The 25,583-nt window shown below is 38.9% G+C and overlaps 1 protein-coding gene across 1 annotated transcript in view; it reads right to left on the bottom strand.

Annotated features, from left to right (window-relative positions):
• Window positions 1–25,583, bottom strand: part of LOC126176388 (dynein axonemal assembly factor 11) — a 189,226-nt gene that overhangs the window by 88,127 nt on the left and 75,516 nt on the right. The gene's annotated exons all lie outside the window — the stretch shown is intronic.

The raw sequence follows: 25,583 nt of genomic DNA, 5'->3' as shown, positions 1-25,583 counted from the left end.
CAAACTTCTGTAAAATTTTTCCAGTCTTGGGGATTTTGCATTCTTTTAAATTTGGTATCCTTTTTTCACTGCTTCTGCAACAGCGATATGACCCGTTTTGTGTACCATGGGGGATCAGTACCATCACTTATTAATTTATGTGGTATATATCTCTCAACTGTCGTCAATACTATTTCTTTGAAATCATTCCACAACTTTTCTATGCTTACATGACCAGACTGGAAGGAGTGAAGACTGTCTCTTAAAATGGCATTAAGAGCATTTTTGTCAGCTTTTTTAAATATATATAGTTTGTGTTTCTTTTGATTGTAGGTGTTACAGCATTCAGCCTAGTAGCAACTGCCTCGTGGTTGCTAATCCCTGTATTCATCACAATACTCACTATTTGTCCAGGTGTCCAGGATTATTTGTTGCTAAGAGGTCAAGTATGCTTTCAAAATCATTTATGCTTTGAGTGGGCTCATGAACTAATTGTTCAAAATAATTTTCTAAGAAAGCATTCAACACAATTTTGGATGATGTTTTATGCCTGCCGCCAGCTTTAAACATATAATCTTTCCAGCATATCAAGGGAAGATTGAAGTCACCACCGACTATAACTGTATGAGTGGGGTACCTATTTGAAATGGGACTCAAGTTTTCTTTGAACTGTTCAGCAACTAAATCTTCTGAGTCAGCGGGGCGATAAAATGATCCAATTAATAGTTCAGTCCAATTTTCAAGTATAGCCTCCACCCACACTATTTCGCAGGAGCTATCTACTTCAATTTCGGTACGAGGCAAACTACTTCTGACAGCAATAAATACTCCACCACCAACTGTATTTAATCTATATTTTCTGAACACTGTTAGATCTAGTGAAAAAATTTCAGCTGAACTTATTTCCAGCTTTAGCCAGCTTCCTGTACCTATAACTATTTGAGCTTCAGTGCTTACTATTAGGGCCTGGAGCTCTGGTTCTTTCCCAACACAGCTATGACAATTTACAACAACAATACTGATCGTTTCTGCAACTAACTTACTGTGTTTTACCTGTCCCCCTTTAGACAGATGACCTTTCTGTGGTTCCCTGAGACCCTCTAACCTGCCGCCGTTGGATAAGCAGCTGTAGCAGCAAGTCGTATACTCCTAGCTCACTCATTTGTTACATAGTTTAATTCTTAATTTCTTTCCATGTTTTTGGTACTTGCATTGTTTAATTCATAAATTTTGGGCGTATTATAGTATTTGAGAGTTGTAGCATACAAAAGATGCGGCAACCATTTAAGGAGACAAATTGGGTGTCTGTCATTTGTTTGGAGGTGGCTGGAGTGATACAAAATCACAACAGCAAACTCCTACAGGCCATCAGGAATTATGAAGGCAGTCTTTTACTGGTCAGCCTCATCAACATCAATTCAACAGCAGTCTGCCTGCATTTGCATACCTGAGAAATACTTTGTTCCTACCAAGTAGTCTAATGTGCCATTACTGTACAGAGACGGGTGCACACCTTTTTTCGTGATTTTGTCTAGTCATCAGCAATCAATGCAGAAATGGCATGTGCCATCCTCCTCCTTCACAAGAACCACAGAAGCGGTTCAAGGACTCTCTGCAGATTCAATAATGTCATTTTGCAGCATCTTCTCTACTTCCTCTCAGCATCTTCTCTCCTTCCTCTCAGATTATCCATAGTTCAGCTGACGACACTATATATCGGTGATGAGTGATTGGTGAATGACCCCGTGTTGATATGGTGTTTTAGCATAGGCCACTTGGTCTGTCCTTACTCCACTCCTGATTTGAATGTATCCAAAAACTGGCACAGAATGGCTATCACTTGCTGACATTATTCCTCTGTCACACCAGATCCTATTGGCAGCTCAATAGTAGCTCCTCTTTGTGTTGTCTTTAGTGGTAGTGAAGCCCGATTTTCCACTGATGACAATAACAAGGGGACCATTCAGACCTGTTAATCACAGATTTCTATGAGTCTTAGCTACGGTGCAGAGCAGGGCGAGACATGGCTTCAAATACCATTTCTCTAAATTTTCTCAATAGCATTCCTCAAAAAGAATGCCCCCTCCCTTCCAGGGAGTGCCATTTGAGCTCCTGGAACATCTCCATAATATTTGCATGTTGATAAAACCCACCATTAACAAATCTATCAGCTCCAATATCTTCCTTTAATTTGACTTGTTGGAGGTCCTAAACACTTGAGCAGTACCTAAGAACGGGTAGCACTAGTGTTCTATATGTGGTCTCCTTTTCAAATGAACCACACTTTGCTAAAACTCTCCCAACAAACTGAAGTTGACCATTCACCCTTCTCACTACAGTCTTTACAGGCTCATTCCATTTCATATTGCTTTACAATTTTACACCTAAATATTTAATTGATCTGATTATGTCAAGGAGCATACTATTAACACTGTATTCAAGCATTATGCGATTGTAACACATCTGAATTAACATACATTTTTCTACATTTATAGTTAGCTGCCATTATCACAGCAACCAGAAATGTTGTCAAAGTCATCTTGTCTCTTTCTACAGTCACTCAATGACAACACCTTTCTGTACACCACAGCATCATCAGCAAACAGCAGCAGATTGCTCTTCACCCTGTCCATCATATAATGTATGTATGTTTATAAAGAATAAGCCATAGATCATTTATGACCCTATCCCACTTCCCTGGGGCATTCATGATGATACCCTTGTCTCTGATGAACATTCATCATTGAGGACAACCTACTGCATCCTATTACTTAATAAGCTTTGAGCTACTCACATATCTGGAAAAACTACTCTGTATGCTCATACTTTCATTAACGTTACAGTGGGGCACCACATCAAACTCTTTACAGAAATCTAGGAATATGGAATCTGCCTGTTGCCCTTCAACCGTGGTTTGTATAATATCATGCGATGAAAGGGCAAGCTGAGTTTCACATGAGCAGTGCTTTCTAAAACTGTGCTGATTCTTGGGAATAATCTTTTTCATCACTACAAAATTTATTATATTTGAAATCAGAATATGTTCAAGAATTTTGCAGCAAACTGATGTTAAGAATACTGGTCTGCAATTTTGACGGTCAGTCCTTTTACCATTCTTATATACAAGAGTCACCTGCACTCTTTCCCAGTCATCTGGGACTTTGTGCCAGTTGAGAGATTCACAATAAATGCAATCTAAGAAAGTGGCAAATGCCACAGACTACTCTTTGTAAAACTGAATTGGTATTCTATACAGACCTGGAAACTTATTTGTTTTCAACTCTTTCAGTTGCTTCTTGATGCCAGGGATTCCTATTACTACGTCCTCCACACGGAAGTCCGTGACAGTCAAATGATGGTATGTCATTCACAGTCACACTAAAAATTGATCTCATTAGGGACAATACATTTGTCGGCTGCAATGAACACTCTGCCTCCTATGGTGTCTAAACTGCCTTCCTGATATACATTTCATGACTCACTAAATATTTCAGAGCTTTCTACTCTGGGTTTCGGCCAGCTCTTGGCCCTGGAAATAATTTGAGTGTGGCCAGTTTCCTGGAGGGCAGTAAAACCAGGAACTTTCTTATGAATATTTTGACAATTTACTGATAATATTTTGGACCGTCGAAATGTCTTTACTCTGAATGCAGCCCAATTTTGCTAGCAGCATGTCAACTGGTGAGTGTTCATCAGATTACTTCAAACCAATGCTTCACCTAAAAAAACTCCATGCGCACTCCACAAGCACTCTGCTACCCGAGCAGCTGCTTCCTTTGTGTAGTACACCCTTGACCTGTCTAGGGGAGTTCTACAAATCTCCACCTGATAACGCAGGTCCAGAAAACTGCAGCCACGGCCATCAAAGAGTGGACAAAGCATTTGGCTGAGACCCTGATCAGTACTGAGAACAACGCTGCAAATTATGAGCTCTGCTTGCACCCCGTCTCCAAGGCTAGCAACCTTCATAACTTCTGCCAGCCACCCGTGTGAATTGAGGATGTCCTAAGAACCCAAGTGACAGGTGTTATTGGTGCTGATGTGAGCCACAACTTGCAGATGATTGCACCCAGCATGCCGATAGCCACAGGCAAGACCTCCTACATATCTCGACTGAGGCCCCTCTCGGAATACATACTAAGTGCACATTGGCTTCCTTCCCAGCCCTGAACTAGCTTGCTAAGATTCTCCGTAACATGCCTAACACTGGAGTTCCCAGCAAATAGTAAATCCTTCCTCTGTGTGCCTCCTAGCATGCTGCTGTAGGAGTGGCCTCCACACTGGCCCTCCACCTAGAGCACCACAAATGTGTTACCACCCACCTCTTACCCTGCAGTGATAGCAGATTCCCTGTGTCTTGTCCACTGGAAGCTGCCTCAGCTGCAGAGCCTGTGGGTGAAACAAGTCACACCTGAGGTGTCCCATGCAAAACACCACTTGCCTTGCCATCACTAAATGCCAAAGCAGAAGCCGGAGGGCCATAGCTAAAATTGGCTTCAGCTGTTTGAAAACTGTGGTCAGCTCTTCCTGCACCCATGCATCCTGCCCATCCCAGCACCACTAAGAAAACACAGAAAATATGAAATATGTAACTTGCTGTTCTGCTCATATTTTGCAGGTGATCATTGAACCTGACTACAAAAGACCACAGCTGGCAAGCCTCCGTTGGAGCTTGAATGTCTTTGATTTTTTTCCCCATTATTGTCATGTTGTTAGTTGTATGTGGCAGGAAGTAATAATATGTTGCCTGACACTTCTTGGAACAGCCACCCTTCAATTTAATAGTAAACCTCTCCATGATACACAACATCTCTATTATAATGTCTGCCACTGAAGATTTATGAGCATCTGTGTGATATTCTCAAACTTACTAAACAACATAACGAAACACTTCACTCTTGGACTTTATCGCCCCTGTTGATTCCGCCTGGTGAGGGTCCCGGATTGACAAGAAATACTCAAGAATTAGCTGAATAAAAGATTCATAAGCTACTTCATCCAAGGATGAATAACATTTTCTTACAATTCTCAGCACAAATCTTGGTTTGGCATTGTTTTTCCAAGAACTAATTTTATGTGCTTATTCCACTTTAAGTTGCTTTGGATGCATAGCCCTACATATTTTACAGTGGTTACTGTTTCTCGTGATTGCTCACTGGCCATGCAACTGAACAAAGATCGTCTTACTGCCTATTTGTGCACAATTTATTTCTGGTGATGGTCTACTTCCAGTCCTTGCAAAAGTCATAACATGCAAAACATGAAACAAATTTCACAATTCTACAATAGACTGATACCAGAAATATAAGCACCTTTCTGAAAACAAGTATGTCCTGAGCCTTTTTCCAATCATTTGGAACCCTTCACTGTGCCATAAATCTATGACGAACTGCTGCTGGAATGGGAGAAAGCTCTTTTGCTTAGTCTACATATAACTGTGCAAGCATACCATGATGTCTAGCTGTCTTCTCTCCCCTGAGTGATTTTTTTTTCTTTACCTTCCTGTCATCAGTTCTCTCAGTAGCTATCATTTTGGCATTAGTGTAACATCTGAAAATAGGAACTGCAATACAGTTTTCCACAGGGAAACATTTTCAGAAGTTCTGTATTTCAGTCTTTCAATGAAATATTCTATTATGGTGTCAGTAAAATCATTGACTACAAGAGCATTTATGAAGTTGGCACAGAACAGATCCAGTTTCAAGTTTATTAACAATGTGAGAAACATGCTAGCATTTAAAATCTAATTATCAGAGCCCAGATAAAAAAATAAGTCCTGGAATGTTATTAACTAAAGGTAACACCGTTTTTTAGCCTTGTTTCACAAACTTTATGTCTTTTGCTTTTCTTAGGTTTCAGTGAAGCATAAACCTATTTTATGGTGCATAACTGCTCCTTTATCTCTACAAAATTTCCCCGTCGCCACAAATAATTCAGATACATACCATCCAGTAGGCATCCAGAAGGTCTATACCAACCTATTGAGTGATGCATCAAGTACCATGATCTATTGCTTTATAAAAACATTTCTTCAGTGCTTATTGACCAATATAGCATTGTTTGTGTATTTGTAAGCAACATTGTGTGTTATCATCATAATTAATGCTACTTAGGAACAACATAACTGAGATAATAAAGAATTTTCACTCTCCTTTGTACATGAGCTCCTGTCTACCTTTGCAATATTTGGCAAGACTATTCGACAAGTGGTTCAGTCAGCACATGTTAGAGTTCAGCAGTACCCATTGGTTAATTTTTTGCGGTTACTAAAGTGATGAACATGTTCAATGATTCCCTGATGTTTCCATTTTACAGTAATATTGCTAATAATGGACTTGGTCACATCTAAATCCTATGAAATCTCTCTGATGGAGTGTGAACTGAGAGCCCCTTTCAATGTCACTTTCACATGATTCTCTTCAATGAATCGTTGTAATGAAAAAATATTTCTCATGTACACACATTATTCATTCTTTTTGTACCGTAAGACACATAGACAGACATCCCAGAGAGCACATTCAGGGGTGTGTCAGGATTTTCACCATATTGTGTACCAAACCTGTAAAGCTATGTAAGTGTGCGAGTGTTTACTGATTTATTTATTCATTCATCCAGGGATCATCTCACAATGATATAGAATTTGCCATCATACTACAAACAAAATAAGTAGCTCAAATACACACACGTAGAATATGTAGTCTGCCTCCATAGCCAAATGGTAAGCTTAGTCGACTGAAATGCGGAGGACCCAGATTCAATTTCCAGTACTGACAGGGACATTTCCTTGGTGGGACGACTGATATGGGGTGCACTCAACCTCGTGAGGCCAACTGATGAGCTACTTGATGCATCCGTTGATGCCACTGGGGGGGGGGCAAGATATGGAGGGCGAATCCAATATAGATGAAATGAGACAAAGAGAGGCAGGTAGGCAGACCCAGAGGAGGCTGACCTATACTGTGTGGGCAGAAGCACCAAAAAGGGATTGACCTGTACCATAGTTTAGTATAAATGGAAGGGGCGTACCTACCCAAGGATGAGGAAGAAGATGTTTTCATAGTATCAACCATTACGTAGATTGGAACCCAAAGAGAAAGGGTGGTACAGTGACCTGAGATTGTAGTGGAAAGTTTCTCCTGGTAAATTTGAATTCTAAATTTTTTAAAATTGAAAAGACGAGTCCTGTGCGAGGAGATAGAAAAAAGAGAAAACCCCCAGCACAACAATTTTTTTTTTTTTCAGACAAGGGAGGGATTTATTTTGCCTCAATCCTGGAAGCAAGAGTAGATAAATCTATTGGAAATAGCTAATACTTGTACTATTAGTTTATCATACTACTATGTCTACGAAAAATATTACCAACAGCTTAATGAAATACCAGGGAGGGAAGAGAGTTTTTGTACCTAATGTTTTTATGTAGTACAAAGTAACAAGATAACTGTTAAGAAAAAAATTATTCATATATATATGTTGTGTGCAAAATAATGAGTGTTCGAGCTAAGGGGAGGGATATGTAGTGCCCCCAGAATTTTACGAAAGTCTGGAGACACTTGTGTTCCAGCCGTTTCAAAAACGCGTTATTTTAAAGCATGGCGTTAGGATGAGCATGGGAAACTGCACCCATGAACCATGAACTTTGCCGTTGGTTGGGAGGCTTGTGTGCCTCAGCAATACACATAGCCGTACCGTAGGTGCAACCACAACGGAGGGGTATCTGTTGAGAGGCCAGACAAACGTGTGGTTCCTGAAGAGGGGCAGCAGCATTTTCAGTAGTTGCAGGGGCAACAGTCTGGATGATTGACTGATCTGACCTTGAAACACTAACCAAAACAGCCTTGCTGTGCTGGTACTGTGAATGGCTGAAAGCAAGGGCAAACTACAGCCGTAATTTTTACCGAGGGCATGCAGCTTTACTATATGGTTAAATGATGATGGCATCCTCTTGGGCAAAATATTCTGGAGGTAAAATAGTCCCCCATTCGGATCTCCGGGCGGGGACTACTCAAGAGGACATCGTTATCAGGAGAAAGAAAACTGGCGTTCTGCGGATCGGAGCGTGGAATGTCAGACGTGGAATGTCAGATCCCTTAATCGGGCAGGTAGGTTAGAAAATTTAAAAAGGGAAATGGATAGGTTAAAGTTAGATACAGTGGGAATTAGTGAAGTTCGGTGGCAGGAGAAACAAGACTTCTGGTCAGGTGACTACAGGGTTATAAACACAAAGTCAAATAGGGGTAATGCAGGAGTAGGTTTAATAATGAATAGGAAAATAGGAATGCGGGTAAGCTACTACCAACAGCATAGTGAACGCATTATTGTGGCCAAGATAAATACGAAGCCCACACCTACTACAGTAGTACAAGTTTATATGCCAACTAGCTCTGCAGATGACGAAGAAATTGAAGAAATGTATGATGAAATAAAAGTGAAGGGAGATGAAAATTTAATAGTCATGGGTGACTGGAATTCGAGTGTAGGAAAAGGGAGAGAAGGAAACGTAGTAGGTGAATATGGATTGGGGCTAAGAAATGAAAGAGGAAGCCGCCTGGTAGAATTTTGCACAGAGCACAATTTAATCATAGCTAACACTTGGTTTAAGAATCATGATAGAAGGTTGTATACATGGAAGAACCCTGGAGATACTAAAAGGTATCAGATAGATTATATAATGGTAAGACAGAGATTTAGGAACCAGGTTTTAAATTGTAAGACATTTCCAGGGGCAGATGTGGACTCTGACCACAATCTATTGGTTATGAACTGTAGATTAAAACTGAAGAAACTGCAAAAAGGTTGGAATTTAAGGAGATGGGACCTGGATAAACTGAAAGAACCAGAGGTTGTACAGAGTTTCAGGGAGAGTATAAGGGAACAATTGACAGGAATGGGGGAAAGAAATACAGTAGAAGAAGAATGGGTAGCTTTGAGGGATGAAGTAGTGAAGGCAGCAGAGGATCAAGTAGGTAAAAAGACGAGGGCTACTAGAAATCCTTGGTTAACAGAAGAAATATTGAATTTAATTGATGAAAGGAGAAAATATAAAAATGCAGTAAATGAAGCAGGCAAAAAAGAATACAAACGTCTCAAAAATGAGATCGACAGGAAGTGCAAAATGGCTAAGCAGGGATGGCTAGAGGACAAATGTAAGGATGTAGAGGCTTATCTCACTAGGGGTAAGATAGATACTGCCTACAGGAAAATTAAAGAGACCTTTGGAGATAAGAGAACCACTTGTATGAACATCAAGAGCTTATATGGAAACCCAGTTCTTAGCAAAGAAGGGAAATCAGAAAGGTGGAAGGAGTATATAGAGGGTCTATACAAGGACAATATTATGGAAATGGAAGAGGATGTAGATGAAGATGAAATGGGAGATACGATACTGCATGAAGAGTTTGACAGAGCACTGAAAGACCTGAGTCGAAACAAGGCCCCTGGAGTAGACAACATTCCATTGGAACTACTGACGGCCTAGGGAGAGCCAGTCCTGACAAAACTTTACCATCTGGTGAACAAGATGTATGAGATGTATGAGTGAAAATTACCAAACTATGAGTTTAATAAGTCACGGCTGCAAAATACTAACACAAATTCTTTACAGACAAATGGAAAAACTAGTAGAAGCTGAACTTGGGGAAGATCAGTTTGGATTCCGTAGAAATGTTGGAACACGTGAGGCAATACTGACCCTACGACTTATCTAAGAAGCTGGATTAAGGAAAGGCAAACCTACGTTTCTAGCATTTGTAGACCTAGAGAAAGCTTTTGACAATGTTGTCTGGAATACTCTCTTTCAAATTCTGAAGGTCGCACAGGTAAAATACAGGGAGCGAAAGGCTATTTACAATTTGTACAGAAAACAGATGGCAGTTATAAGAGTCAAGGGACATGAAAGGGAAGCAGTAGTTGGGAAGAGAGTGAGACAGGGTTGTAGCCTCTCCCCGATGTTGTTCAATCTCTATATTGAGCAAGCAGTGAAGGAAACAAAAGAAAAATTCTGAGTAGGTATTAAAATCCATGAAGAAGAAATCAAAACTTTGAGGTTCGCCGATGACATTGTAATTCTGCCAGAGACAGCAAAGGACTTGGAAGAGCAGTTGAAAAGAATGGATAGTGTCTTGAAAGGAGGATATAAGATGAACATCAACAAAAGCAAAACGAGGATGATGGAATGTAGTCGAATTAAGTCAGGTGATGCTGAGGGAATTAGATTAGGAAATGAGACACTTAAAGTAGTAAAGGAGTTTTGCTATTTGGGGAGAAAAATAATGGATGATGGTCGAAGTAGAGAGGATATAAAATGTAGACTGGCAATGGCAAGGAAAGCGTTTCTGAAGAAGAGAGATTTGTTAACATCGAGTATAGATTTAAGTGTCAGGAAGTTGTTTCTGAAAGTATTTGTATGGAGTGTAGCCATGTACGGAAGTGAAACATGGACGATAAATAGTTTGGACAAGAAGAGAATAGAAGCTTTCAAAATGTTGTGCTACAGAAGTATGCTGAATATTTGATGGGTAGATCACATAACTAATGAGGAGGTACTGAACAGGATTGGGGAGAATAGAAGTTTGTGGCACAACTTGACTAGAAGAAGGGATCGGTTGGTAGGACATGTTCTGAGGCATCAAGGGATCACCAATTTAGTATTGGAGGGCAGTGTGGAGGGTAAAAATCATAGAGGGAGACCAGGAGATGAATACACTAAGCAGATTCAGAAGGATGTAGGTTGCAGTAGGTACTGGGAGATGAAGAAGCTTGCACAGGATAGAGTAGCATGGAGAGCTGCATCAAACCAGTCTCAGGACTGAAGACCACAACAACAACAACTCTTTCCATTCTCAAAGGGAATTTTTGGCTCAGAAAAGGACAGTTCTCTTGTCGACTGCTGTTCACTGGTCTGGGTATTCTGACACTGGCCCCTCAATACTTGTATTCTTTAATGTCATTTCTTGTTAACAATATCAGAATACTCCCAAGAATTAGCAGCTTTCATTCAGTTAATACTAGGCAGAAATCCAGTCTGCATTTTGATTGCACCTACTTGACTTTTGTGCAGAAAGATGTGCAGTATCTGCTGCATCCATTTTCAATAAGCTACCACAAGAATTCAAAAATCTTAGCAGTACTCCACGGGCTTTCAAGTCTAAACTGAAGAGTTTCCTTATGGGTCACTCCTTCCATTCTATCACGCTGTTCCTTGAAAAATATCGCTACATCGTGTGTTACATTGTTGTTTGTGTTTATATAAACTCATAGTTTGTCATCTCTTTAGGATTCATAAACTTTTATTTTATCTATTATTTCTCTTTTGTTATAATTTCTTGTACTGACATGTTCCATGACTGTGGAGACTTGTTCCTCAGTTTGGTCCTAGGGAACTACATATGGCGGGTGGGGGTGTGGAGTGGGCGGTGGGGGATGGGGGAAGAGCCAGCAGTTTGGTAGTTTAATGCCTTGACAGCTTAGTTTCCATCTTCACTCTACTAGACATGTAGAATGATGCATGGTCAAGCTACTGCAGGAAAACAGAAAAATATTTATAACTCGAACATTATTAACTTTGATCCCATATTATATTAATAAAAATGTTTGTTTTTAGACATTGTTTTGATGTATAGCTTTGAAAGTATGGTTGGCTGTCATGAAGTTTGAGCTCAATTTTTTCAAAAATTAGCATGTGTCTAGCAAAAAGCAGAAACACAGGTATCTCTATTTTCAATACAGATGTCTTTGCAAAACTTAATCAAAATTGGTGATCCACATGTTAGACTAGGGCTGGCCACAGCGTGCCAAACTTCATGCAGATTGAGTGTGCAGGCCATGGCTTGGCTCTCCAGCAAAATTGGTTCAAATGGCTCTAAGCACTATGAGACTTAACATCTGAGGTCATCAGTCCCCTAGACTCAGAACTACTTAAACCTAACTAACCTAAGGACAACACACACATCCATGATCGATGCAGGATTAGAACCTGCGACTGTAGCAGCAGCGCGGTTCCAGACTGAAGTGCCTAGAACCGCTCGGCCACAGTGGGCAGCTGCTCTCCAGCATTTGCTCTTTCCTTGCTGGATATACTTGGTACAGTGCATTATTTTATTTAGTGTCACAGTGTGGCATTTTTTGGTCTGCGCGACTGTCTTCAGTTCAGCACAATTGTGGTGTCAGCACTGTTTACCTTTTGCTATTTCTTCATAGTATGACAGATGATCATAGGTTCAATGGATGTTTGCACAAAAGGAGGCAGTCTAGTGATCTGTCATCAGAAGCCTTTGATGAATGGGAATGACAGAAGAAAGGGAAGAGAATTCTCAGTATCTATTATGCAGTCGCATAAGTGATGGGTTCTGCGAATTCACTGAGAAATGACATTACAGTACTATGGACAAAATGAAATTGACAATGAAAGAGCAAACAATTATGATGATCAACAGACAGGATTCATTGTTCAGTACATCAAGAATCACTTAGTTCTAAATATTCAGGCACACAGCACATGAAGAAATTGGTAGGATGAATAATAAAATTTATGAAGTCGAATGCATTATTCCTGTGTCATTTGCAAAAGTTTTTGATCAAACTGACTGAAGAGTATCAGAACTTTATATATTACAGCAAAGCAAATACCCATAATTATTTTTCAATTTAAAACTTGCTGTTGCTGCATTTATGAAGAAAAAGGAGCGCAAGAATGAAAATTGAAACATCCGGAATGGAGTGCAGGCCTCACATTTTAAGTGGACTTTACGGCACACTACCCACAGTAAGACATTGTAAGGTCAGAAACAACTTCTTTCTGATTTTATGAGGATGCATCTCAAAAGAAAATTGCATTATAGAAGGGACCATTCTAACAAATGCAGCCCAGTTCCCTAAGCTCACTGCCGTTAAAGAAAACATGAAGTCTGAAAAATTCATTGTGGCCTTGGGAGATTTACAGAGATAGTTTTCTAAAGGTTTTGAGGGCAATGTCAGTCTTACATTCATGATCATTTGCCATTTCAGTTGAAAGTACCCTTGTGCATGTGCAGATGTGACTGATTAACCTGCAAGGTAATTCCAGTTTTAATGACAAATCTTTTTTACGTTAAAATTGTCTATGGCGCATACATTGCTTTTCCCAGGTAGAGTTTCCACATTTGCATAATGAGGGTGCAAAAATGCTACAATATTTCGATTGACATATTTGTGTGAAAGACCTTTTTTCAATTATGAAACTAAACAAGTCACAATTATGTCATAACTTGAGTGCAAAAGTGTGTGAAATTGTCTGCATCTGTCTGTTTACTGAATGTCTGCACCAGATAAAAATTATACTTTTAATTAAATAATATTCAAAAATTTGTTTCATTTGTGATCTATGTTGTTGAGCAATGTGAAGTATAAAACCGAGTCGTATGCAATGTGACTGTATTGCCATTTAAACACAGTGCATTCACAGTTTTCACTTTCCCCTTCCTCATGCTCAGACAGCGTGGCATGGTGGTGGGAGAATTTGCAACAAGGCTGAACACTTTGTTACTCAAGTCCAAGAAAGGGTCACAAACCGAAATCTTGTCCAGCCTTTGTGTTAGAGCCTCCCCTTGTAAGTCCAAAAGGGTTGCCCAGTCATTAAAGCAGAAAACAAATGTGGCTGAGCGACCAGTGGGATAAGGAAGTCCTCCATAATCCTTAAGCATCTCAGCAGCATAAAAGACAACCAAAATGATTGCAATTCAAAAATACTATCAAACATATAAAACATATATAGAAAAGTTTCACTATCAACAACAAAAAGTCTCAAAATGATAAATTTATAGAGAAGGTACAAAACAAAATAAAAGCAACCTGAAATGTCAGCAAACAGGAAACAAATGGTACAAAGACAAAATAAAACAATGGAAAATCCACGATGGAATGTAACAATATTATGAAAAGGAAAGTTGCTACTCACCATATAGCAGAGATTGTGAGTCACAGATAGGCACACAAAAATACTGTTCCAAATAAAGCTTTCGGCACATGAGGCCTTTGTCAAAAACAGACTATACACACACACACACACACACACACACACACACATATATATATATATATATATATATATATATATATATATATATATATATATATATATGATATGGTTATAATAGAAGGAAACATTCCACGAAGGAAAAATGTATCTAAAAACAAAGATGATGTGACTTACCAAATGAAAGTGCTGGCAGGTCGACAGACACACAAACGAACACAAACATACACACAAAACTCAAGCTTTCGCAACAAACTGTTGCCTCATCAGGAAAGAGGGAAGGAGAGGGAAAGACGAAAGGATGTGGGTTTTAAGGGAGAGGGTAAGGAGTCATTCCAGTCCCGGGAGCGGAAAGACTTACCTTAGGGGGAAAAAAGGACGGGTACACACTCGCACACACACACATATCCATCCACACATATACAGACACAAGCAGACATATTTAAAGACCAGCAATTGGAGATCTGGTATGAAAAAAGGCGAAAAAGTGTTGGTTAAGTTGATCTTGTATTGAACTTGGGTTGGTAGACAGCGATGTGCAAAAAGGTTAGGTGGTTGTGTTGCCGCTAAATCACGTTAAAGGACGGAGAAATTCGGGAAAATTTCGAGAAAATTTCGAAAAAACGTATTAAAGGAGTGGTGTTGTGGTGAAAGATTACGAAAATGGGGCTAACAACTGTAGAAAAAATGACGTTAAAACCTGTGGGGAGCGGCTAAAATGACGTTAAAGGACGGAGAAATTCGGGAAAATTTCGAAAAAACGTATTAAAGGAGTGGTGTTGTGGTGAAAGATTACGAAAATGGGGCTAACAATTGTAGAAAAAATGACGTTAAAACCTGTGGGGAGCGGCTAAAATGATCAGTGATGTGCGAAAAACGGAAGTGGAAATAAAGTTAAAGTTATTAGAACTAGCCGAAATGGTTGTTAAATACGTGAAAGCAGCTGTTATTGAACTAGAAACGGTGGATTTTATAGCAGCGGTAGTGTTGAAAGCGGAAAATAAAGTCTTTTGGTTATGGTTGGGAAGTGGGTTACGTATTGTTGAGCATATTTATGGCGGGATAAAATTGTATAGTAGATTACGGTAAAAGGGGAAGGTGTATACAAAGTGAAACTACTGGTAAAAACAGAAAGAGAAAATAAAGAGAAAAAAGAGAAATAAGACGACAGGAAAGATTTCGAAATGCAAAGGCGACAATAACAAACGTAATTGTTGGGTTCAAATTAATGATATGGTTATAATAGAAGGAAACATTCCACGAAGGAAAAATGTATCTAAAAACAAAGATGATGTGACTTACCAAATGAAAGTGCTGGCAGGTCGACAGACACACAAACGAACACAAACATACACACAAAACTCAAGCTTTCGCAACAAACTGTTGCCTCATCAGGAAAGAGGGAAGGAGAGGGAAAGACGAAAGGATGTGGGTTTTAAGGGAGAGGGTAAGGAGTCATTCCAGTCCCGGGAGCGGAAAGACTTACCTTAGGGGGAAAAAAGGACGGGTACACACTCGCACACACACACATATCCATCCACACATATACAGACACAAGCAGACATATTTAAAGACCAATTGGAGATCTGGTATGAAAAAAGGCGAAAAAGTGTTGGTTAAGTTGATCTTGTATTGAACTTGGGTTGGTAGACAGCGATGTGCAAAAAGGTTAGGTGGTTGTGTTGCCGCTAAATCACGTTAAAGGACGGAGAAATTCGGGAAAATTTCGAGAAAATTTCGAAAAAACGTATTAAAGGAGTGGTGTTGTGGTGAAAGATTACGAAAATGGGGCTAACAATTGTAGAAAATATGACGTTAAAACCTGTGGGGAGCGGCTAAAATGACGTTAAAGGACGGAGAAATTCGGGAAAATTTCGAAAAAACGTATTAAAGGAGTGGTGTTGTGGTGAAAGATTACGAAAATGGGGCTAACAATTGTAGAAAAAATGACGTTAAACCTGTGGGGAGCGGCTAAAATGATCAGTGATGTGCGAAAAACGGAAGTGGAAATAAAGTTAAAGTTATTAGAACTAGCCGAAATGGTTGTTAAATACGTGAAAGCAGCTGTTATTGAACTAGAAACGGTGGATTTTATAGCAGCGGTAGTGTTGAAAGCGGAAAATAAAATCTTTTGGTTATGGTTGGGAAGTGGTTGAGCATATTTATGGCGGGATAAAATTGTATAGTAGATTACGGTAAAAGGGGAAGGTGTATACAAAGTGAAACTACTGGTAAAAACAGAAAGAGAAAATAAAGAGAAAAAAGAGAAATAAGACGACAGGAAAGATTTCGAAATGCAAAGGCGACAATAACAAACGTAATTGTTGGGTTCAAATTAATGATATGGTTATAATAGAAGGAAACATTCCACGAAGGAAAAATGTATCTAAAAACAAAGATGATGTGACTTACCAAATGAAAGTGCTGGCAGGTCGACAGACACACAAACGAACACAAACATACACACAAAACTCAAGCTTTCGCAACAAACTGTTGCCTCATCAGGAAAGAGGGAAGGAGAGGGAAAGACGAAAGGATGTGGGTTTTAAGGGAGAGGGTAAGGAGTCATTCCAGTCCCGGGAGCGGAAAGACTTACCTTAGGGGGAAAAAAGGACGGGTACACACTCGCACACACACACACATATCCATCCACACATATACAGACACAAGCAGACATATTTAAAGACCAATATGTCTGCTTGTGTCTGTATATGTGTGGATGGATATGTGTGTGTGTGCGAGTGTGTACCCGTCCTTTTTTCCCCCTAAGGTAAGTCTTTCTGCTCCCAGGACTGGAATGACTCCTTACCCTCTCCCTTAAAACCCACATCCTTTCGTCTTTCCCTCTCCTTCCCTCTTTCCTGATGAGGCAACAGTTTGTTGCGAAAGCTTGAGTTTTGTGTGTATGTTTGTGTTCGTTTGTGTGTCTGTCGACCTGCCAGCACTTTCATGTGGTAAGTCACATCATCTTTGTTTTTAGATATATATATATATATATATATATATATTGATATGGTTATAATAGAAGGAAACATTCCACGAAGGAAAAATATACCTAAAAACAAAGATGATGTGACTTACCAAATGAAAGTGCTGGCAGGTCGACAGACACACAAACGAACACAAACATACACACAAAATCCAAGCTTTCGCAACAAACTGTTGCCTCATCAGGAAAGAGGGAAGGAGAGGGAAAGACGAAAGGATGTGGGTTTTAAGGGAGAGGGTAAGGAGTCATTCCAGTCCCGGGAGCGGAAAGACTTACCTTAGGGGGAAAAAAGTACGGGTATACACTCGCACACACACACATATCCATCCACACATATACAGACACAAGCAGACATATTCTGCTTGTGTCTGTATATGTGTGGATGGATATGTGTGTGTGTGCGAGTGTATACCCGTACTTTGCTGTGCTGGTACTGCGAACGGCTGAAAACAAGGGGAAACTATGGCCGTAATTTTTCCCGAGGGCATGCAGCTTTACTGTATGATGAAATGATGATGGCGTCCTCTTGGGCAAAATATTCCGGAGGTAAAATAGTCCCCCATTCGGATCTCCGGGCGGGGACTACTCAAGAGGATGTCGTTATCAGGAGAAAGAAAACTGGCGTTCTACGGATCGAAGCGTGGAATGTCAGATCCCTTAATCGGGCAGGTAGGTTAGAAAATTTAAAAAGGGAAATGGATAGGTTAAAGTTAGATACAGTGGGAATTAGTGAAGTTCGGTGGCAGGAGAAACAAGACTTCTGGTCAGGTGACTACAGGGTTATAAACACAAAGTCAAATAGGGGTAATGCAGGAGTAGGTTTAATAATGAATAGGAAAATAGGAATGCGGGTAAGCTACTACCAACAGCATAGTGAACGCATTATTGTGGCCAAGATAAATACGAAGCCCACACCTACTACAGTAGTACAAGTTTATATGCCAACTAGCTCTGCAGATGACGAAGAAATTGAAGAAATGTATGATGAAATAAAAGTGAAGGGAGATGAAAATTTAATAGTCATGGGTGACTGGAATTCGAGTGTAGGAGAAGGGAGAGAAGGAAACGTAGTAGGTGAATATGGATTGGGGCTAAGAAATGAAAGAGGAAGCCGCCTGGTAGAATTTTGCACAGAGCACAATTTAATCATAGCTAACACTTGGTTTAAGAATCATGATAGAAGGTTGTATACATGGAAGAACCCTGGAGATACTAAAAGGTATCAGATAGATTATATAATGGTAAGACAGAGATTTAGGAACCAGGTTTTAAATTGTAAGACATTTCCAGGGGCAGATGTGGACTCTGACCACAATCTATTGGTTATGAACTGTAGATTAAAACTGAAGAAACTGCAAAAAGGTTGGAATTTAAGGAGATGGGACCTGGATAAACTGAAAGAACCAGAGGTTGTACAGAGTTTCAGGGAGAGTATAAGGGAACAATTGACAGGAATGGGGGAAAGAAATACAGTAGAAGAAGAATGGGTAGCTTTGAGGGATGAAGTAGTGAAGGCAGCAGAGGATCAAGTAGGTAAAAAGACGAGGGCTACTAGAAATCCTTGGTTAACAGAAGAAATATTGAATTTAATTGATGAAAGGAGAAAATATAAAAATGCAGTAAATGAAGCAGGCAAAAAAGAATACAAACGTCTCAAAAATGAGATCGACAGGAAGTGCAAAATGGCTAAGCAGGGATGGCTAGAGGACAAATGTAAGGATGTAGAGGCTTATCTCACTAGGGGTAAGATAGATACTGCCTACAGGAAAATTAAAGAGACCTTTGGAGATAAGAGAACCACTTGTATGAACATCAAGAGCTTATATGGAAACCCAGTTCTTAGCAAAGAAGGGAAATCAGAAAGGTGGAAGGAGTATATAGAGGGTCTATACAAGGACAATATTATGGAAATGGAAGAGGATGTAGATGAAGATGAAATGGGAGATACGATACTGCATGAAGAGTTTGACAGAGCACTGAAAGACCTGAGTCGAAACAAGGCCCCTGGAGTAGACAACATTCCATTGGAACTACTGACGGCCTAGGGAGAGCCAGTCCTGACAAAACTCTACCATCTGGTGAGCAAGATGTATGAAACAGGCGAAATACCCTCAGACTTCAAGAAGAATATAATAATTCCAATCCCAAAGAAAGCAGGTGTTGACAGATGTGAAAATTACCGAACAATCAGCTTAATAAGCCACAGCTGCAAAGTACTAACACAAATTCTTTACAGACGAATGGAAAAACTAGTAGAAGCCGACCTCGGGGAAGATCAGTTTGGATTCCGTAGAAATACTGGAACACGTGAGGCAATACTGACCTTACGACTTATCTTAGAAGAAAGATTAAGGAAAGGCGAACCTACGTTTCTAGCATTTGTAGACTTAGAGAAAGCTTTTGACAATGTTGACTGGAATACTCTCTTTCAAATTCTAAAGGTGGCAGGGGTAAAATACAGGGAGCGAAAGGCTATATACAATTTGTACAGAAACCAGATGGCAGTTATAAGAGTCGAGGGACATGAAAGGGAAGCAGTGGTTGGGAAGGGAGTAAGACAGGGTTGTAGCCTCTACCCGATGTTATTCAATCTGTATATTGAGCAAGCAGTAAAGGAAACAAAAGAAGAATTTGGAGTAGATATTAAAATCCATGGAGAAGAAGTAAAAACTTTGAGGTTCGCCGATGACATTGTAATTCTGTCAGAGACAGCAAAGGACTTGGAAGAGCAGTTGAACGGAATGGATGGTGTCTTGAAGGGAGGATATAAGATGAATATCAACAAAAGCAAAACGAGGATAATGGAATGTAGTCGAATTAAGTCGGGTGATGCTGAGGGAATTAGATTAGAAAATGAGACACTTAAAGTAGTAAAGGAGTCTTGCTATTTGGGGAGAAAAATAACTGATTATGGTCGAAGTAGAGAGGATATAAAATGTAGACTGGCAATGGCAAGGAAAGCGTTTCTGAAGAAGAGAAATTTGTTAACATCGAGTATTGATTTAAGTGTCAGGAAGTCATTTCTGAAAGTATTTGTATGGAGTGTAGCCATGTATGGAAGTGAAACATGGACGGTAAATAGTTTGGACAAGAAGAGAATAGAAGCTTTTGAAATGTGGTGCTACAGAAGAATGCTGAAGATTAGATGGGTAGATCACGTAACTAATGAGGAAGTATTGAATAGGATTGGGGAAAAGAGAAGTTTGTGGCACAACTTGACCAGAAGAAGAGATCGGTTGGTAGGACATGTTCTGAGGCATCAAGGGATCACCAATTTAGTATTGGAGGGCAGCGTGGAGGGTAAAAATCGTAGGGGGAGACCAAGAGATGAATACACTAAGCAGATTCAGAAGGATGTAGGTTGCAGTAGGTACTGGGAGATGAAGAAGCTTGCACAGGATAGAGTAGCATGGAGAGCTGCATCAAACCAGTCTCAGGACTGAAGACCACAACAACAACAACAGCTGAGCAGGGTTGTTAGAAGTCTTTGATGCTATGTAAAGTTGTCTTTTCCTCTGACAGGAAGCTATGATGCCCTTAGTGAGCCATGGTTTTTTGGCAGACCTAGCAGGTTGGACTCTGTATGACTTTTTTGGAAATACACTTTCAAAGATACTTGCTATCTCATTTGTGAATAAGTTGTATTTTGAATTAGCAGTTTCTACTAGATAAACAGGTGTCCAGTCAGTATGCTGAAGACATGATCTGAATGTTTGAATAGCTTCCTCACTTATTTTCCTTACTGTTTTCCATTTAAGTGAGGTGTCACTCAGAGGAATTCCCAAGCTGTTGAAAGTAACTCCTTGTCCGTCATGGTCAGACAGACCATTTATAACCATTTCAATATTAATATGTTTGACTTTACTCTGATCAACAAAAACGTTATCAATGAGAGTACTGGAAGAGGTTGTGGTTCTGGTGGGCGAGCTAACCACGGGAACAAGGTTGTACGTCCACATGAGATTTTCAAACTCCACCTTGCAGGGAGAATTAACCAAGAAATCTATGTTAAAATCCCCAACAACTACCATGCCCCTATTTTTTCTACTTAAGTACAACAAAAGAGTATCTAATTGTTTAACAAACCCTTTAAAATTTCCAGATGGTGCCCTGTAAACTGCCACAACTGTTAATCTGGAGACAGTGTCTGGCACCTCTATAGCACATACTTCAAAATGTAGCTCAAAGCAGAATCTTTGTACATCTATTGCCGTGAACAAGACATTGTTTTTTACATATACAGCTACTCCTCCTTTGTCCATATAGTTCCTGCAATAAGACGTTGCCAAAATATAGTTGGGAATAGGGACCCCTTCAATACCAGCAGTGATGTGGTGTTCTGTTAGACACAGAATGTGGGCACTGTTTATACCTTTTGTGTCTTCTATATTTGCTGTGAACTGATCTAGCTTGCAGTATAGGCCTCTTATGTTCTGATGAAACACTGTTAACTTTTGTTTGTCTTTAATTGAATTGCTGTTTGAGTGAACTTTCGTTTGTGTATTAATTACTTGTTGCAGATTTTTGTTACTGGACCAAATCCTACTAGAGTTGGCCCAGCTCACTAGTTTCCCTCGTTAGTTAGGGCTATGACTGGTCTGCTTTCATGGTCGTTATTGTTTAGGCCTATTATTTCATGAAAAGCTTTTCCAATGTCTGCTGCTAGTTTATTTTTGCCAAACTGATTTAGATGTAGTCCATGCTTTGTGAAGCAGTGTCTCTCATACCTGTCTGTATCCAGTAGTGTCACATTCGTAAACTTAGTGCAAAAGTGTTTCAGTTTACTATTCATTAGGCGAATTTCTCTGTTCACACAAGACCAGTCTGCCAGGTCATATCTCGTGGGCACAGTTGTTAGTATTATGTTTGTATGCTGTAATAACTGAAGCAATACGAATAGCTTTTTAATGAAAGTGCTGGCCTTGTTGCAATAAACATCGTTTGCTCCTGCGATTATCGCAACACAATCTTTTTCCATGAATTTAGCACATTCTGTGTGTATGTCTTCTACAACATTCACGAATTTTGCACCTGGTTTAACAATTGCTGATATACATGAACCATCTTGAGCAGAGTTCGACATGCATGTCGAAATATTGCGAGCATGACTGTCTCCAAATATTTTTACGTTATTTTTCTGTTGTGTTTGTTTATGTACGCGATCGGAACTTTTTCTTACGCAACCATGCGTGTTTTGCGTACACGTGTTGCAGTCTACTACAATTTTAGATGCATTGTTTTTGTTATTTGAATTATCACTGTTTATCAAGCACTGAACTTTGGTGGCCATAAGTGGGGTAGTGGCCAAAACTAGAGCCTTGATCCTATATGAAAATCTCATGTTTTTTTATAATAAAAAGTGAATTTCGTATAAAATCATAAGATTCTTAAATTATTATTTTTTTATATATTTTATTCTCACATTAAAATATCATTTAATGAATTAACAAACAATAAGAGGGTAATGTTGCATAAAAAGGCTAACATAATAATTTACGTTTGTTAGAATTACATAGGCCTACCTTAGTATTCATAGCATAGAAATAGTCTGCTTTTCACCTCACTAGTGTGCATTGCGGTAGTAAAATATTATTTTATACAAGAACCCATTGAGACCCCACAATTTTTATAAAAAATTCCAAGGGTACGTATTTTGGAAATTTCAAAAAATGTTTTTTTGGAATAGTTTAAAATTTTCCAATTTAGGTAGCATAGTCATGTTACATATCAAATTGAAGGGAAGTTTTAGAGGAAAACAATGGTGCCAGTTTGAGCTCTCTAGGTTGTATAGTTTTTGAGCTACAGCATTTTAAAACAATCATCAATTGATCAAAAACAGAGGTTTTTTTTTGTTTTTTTTTTTTTTTAGTTTTTAAACCCTTGAAACTCAAAAACCAAAGATCATAAAAATTTGAAATTTCCAATTTAAACTAGTGTCAGTGGGTACATTACCTGGAAAAAATTTCATCCAAATCTGAGATATCACGGTTCAGACTGTTAGTTGATTTGATATGGAATGAACCATCTGGAGATAGAATATATGCATTTTGTGCCATTTAAGGGAATGGGATAGATAATAGAAATATTTAGGTATAACACTATAATGTAAAAAAAAGAGAAAATAAAAAGCTTGTTTCCTGTGTGCATTTCTTGTGCATTTGACACGTTCCACATCATAACGGTTTTCCGTGCTATTGATCAATGGAACACGTAAATAATTAACTAACTAACAAAAAATCATATGCCCACCCCTTTACTGACATCATATTCAAAGTAAATATACACTATAATGAAAATTAGACTCGTGGGGTACCTAACAAATTACAATCTTCTGTGTAGAGAACAGTTTAGTTTCAGGGCTAAAAAAAGCACATAATTGATTTTCAAATATTGTTCTTCAAGCACTAGACAAAGGAGAACATATAACAGGTGTCTTCCTTTACTTTAGCAAAGCCTTTGATACAGTAGAGCCAGACAATTCTGTTAAATAAACTGAACACTCTAGATATAAGGGGGGATAGTAAATAAGAGGTTTCATTCATATCTGAAAAACAGAGTGCAATGGGTGGAGGTCTCTCAAAAAGAAACTCCAGCCATGCCATAAAACACGTTTCCAACCATGAATAGATTAATAATGGAGTCCCCCAAGCAACGTGCTTGGCCCAATATTCTTCTTCATATACATCAATGACTTTCTTCAGAGTCTCAAACATGGTGAAACGGTACTGTCTGCTGATAATAACATACTAATCAGTGATGCATCACCAAGTGTACTAAATGACAAAGCTGAAGAAATACTCATGCAGGTGGGTAGACAAAAACAAATTAGCCTTAAATACAAAAACCCCAACAGTATTTGTTTCTGCATAAGAAGGAAACCTGAAAATAACTCTTTAAAAGTGAGAGATGAGCTCATAGAATGTGTATCAAAAATAAAATTTCTATGGATGCATGTTGATGCAAAGCTAAAGTGGACTGAGAATATTATTGTCTTCAGGAAGTGAATAGCTTAAGTGTGCTTTGCACTTAGAATAATAAATTCAGTGTGTAGAAACTCATGCACCAGAACAACACATTTTGCATATGATACAATGGAAACTCCAGATAGGAATATCAACAATGTAAGAAAAAAATAGATTTCTACTTACTGTAAAGACAACATGAAAAGTTGCAGACAGGCACAACTGAAAGACACTTACCATAGGCTTGGCAGTCGTGTGTGTGAGGTGTGCTTGCTTGTGTGAATGAATGGTGGGTGTTTCTCTTTTTCTGACAAAGGCTGTGGTCAAAAGTTATGTATAAGTGTCTTTTAATTGTGCCTGTCTGCAACTTTGCATGTTATCTTTACAGTACGTTGCAATCTATTTTTTCCTACATATTTGCATATGCTCTTTCTGTATCAGTTATGGGTTAATAAGCTGGGGAATAACTGAGCAGAATATACAAATAATCTTTAAGCTAGAAAAAAAATACTATACTTATTATGACAAAAAGCAGCAAGAGAACACACTTCACTGAGATGTTCAAACCTGTAGGAATCATTGACTGTTTCATATGAACACTTTTGCAAACAGTGATCCACATAAAGAAAAACATCAAACAGTGCCCAACAAACAGATCTCTAAATGAACATGAACATGGAACCAAATCCACCCAACATGTACATCCCAGTAAGAAAAACACAACAAAAACCCAAAATAGAGTGCTATATACAGGGATCCATATAAATCATAAAAATAAATGTACTTATGTATGTACGTACATACGTTCCACATCCCCTCCTAAATCACTGGACCAGTTTCAATCAAAATGAGTCTACATGTCACATACTGTCTGGAAAGAATCACTGTGGGGGTAAGAACCTCTCATCTAAGAGAGACAGGGTTGAAAAAGCAATGTAGCCAACGGTCTGTGAAACCCCATACTTTATTCATTTAGTATTGAGAACGGGAACACTTAGAGACTTTCTGCAAACTTAACACACGATTTCAAATCTTTGACAAACTTTTCTTTGCTGATCACCTCCCACAAACTGATGAAAGGAAAAAAGTTTATTGCATACTACATTTTTACAGTTCATGCAGTATAACTGTTGTATGAAGCACTACATTTCAATTTATTACTTCTTTACTACTAATTGTAGTTGTAACACATTTTTCGGACAATATTCACACAAACCACTGAATGCACCATTACATCATTGTACGACAGTTAGTTCAGGAGACACAGCGTCATAAACAAAGAGAATCATGAATAGCTTGTGCATCATGCAAGTTGTTTAAATTTATTAGTTCGTTGCTACTGACTCTTTTCACAACAATTTTTGCAGACAGTACCCACATATGTTGCTGAATGTACCTACAAAAATGTATCATTGTACAACTCCTAGTTCAGGATATATGACATCACAAATACATAGAGGCATGAAAAACTGCTGCATCATGCATGACATTTTAATTTCTTACTTGCTTACTACCAATACTATTCACAACACATTTTGAAGACAGTAGCCACATATAAACTGTATGCACCTGCAAAATTATGTCAATATACAGCACATAGTTTAAGATATAAGATGTCATAAAGATTAAGCTGCCTGAAAATGAA

The sequence above is a fragment of the Schistocerca cancellata genome, chromosome 3 (genome assembly GCF_023864275.1).
Source record: "Schistocerca cancellata isolate TAMUIC-IGC-003103 chromosome 3, iqSchCanc2.1, whole genome shotgun sequence".
Taxonomy (NCBI): domain Eukaryota; kingdom Metazoa; phylum Arthropoda; class Insecta; order Orthoptera; family Acrididae; genus Schistocerca; species Schistocerca cancellata.
This window is presented reverse-complemented; position numbering and strand designations above follow the sequence as displayed.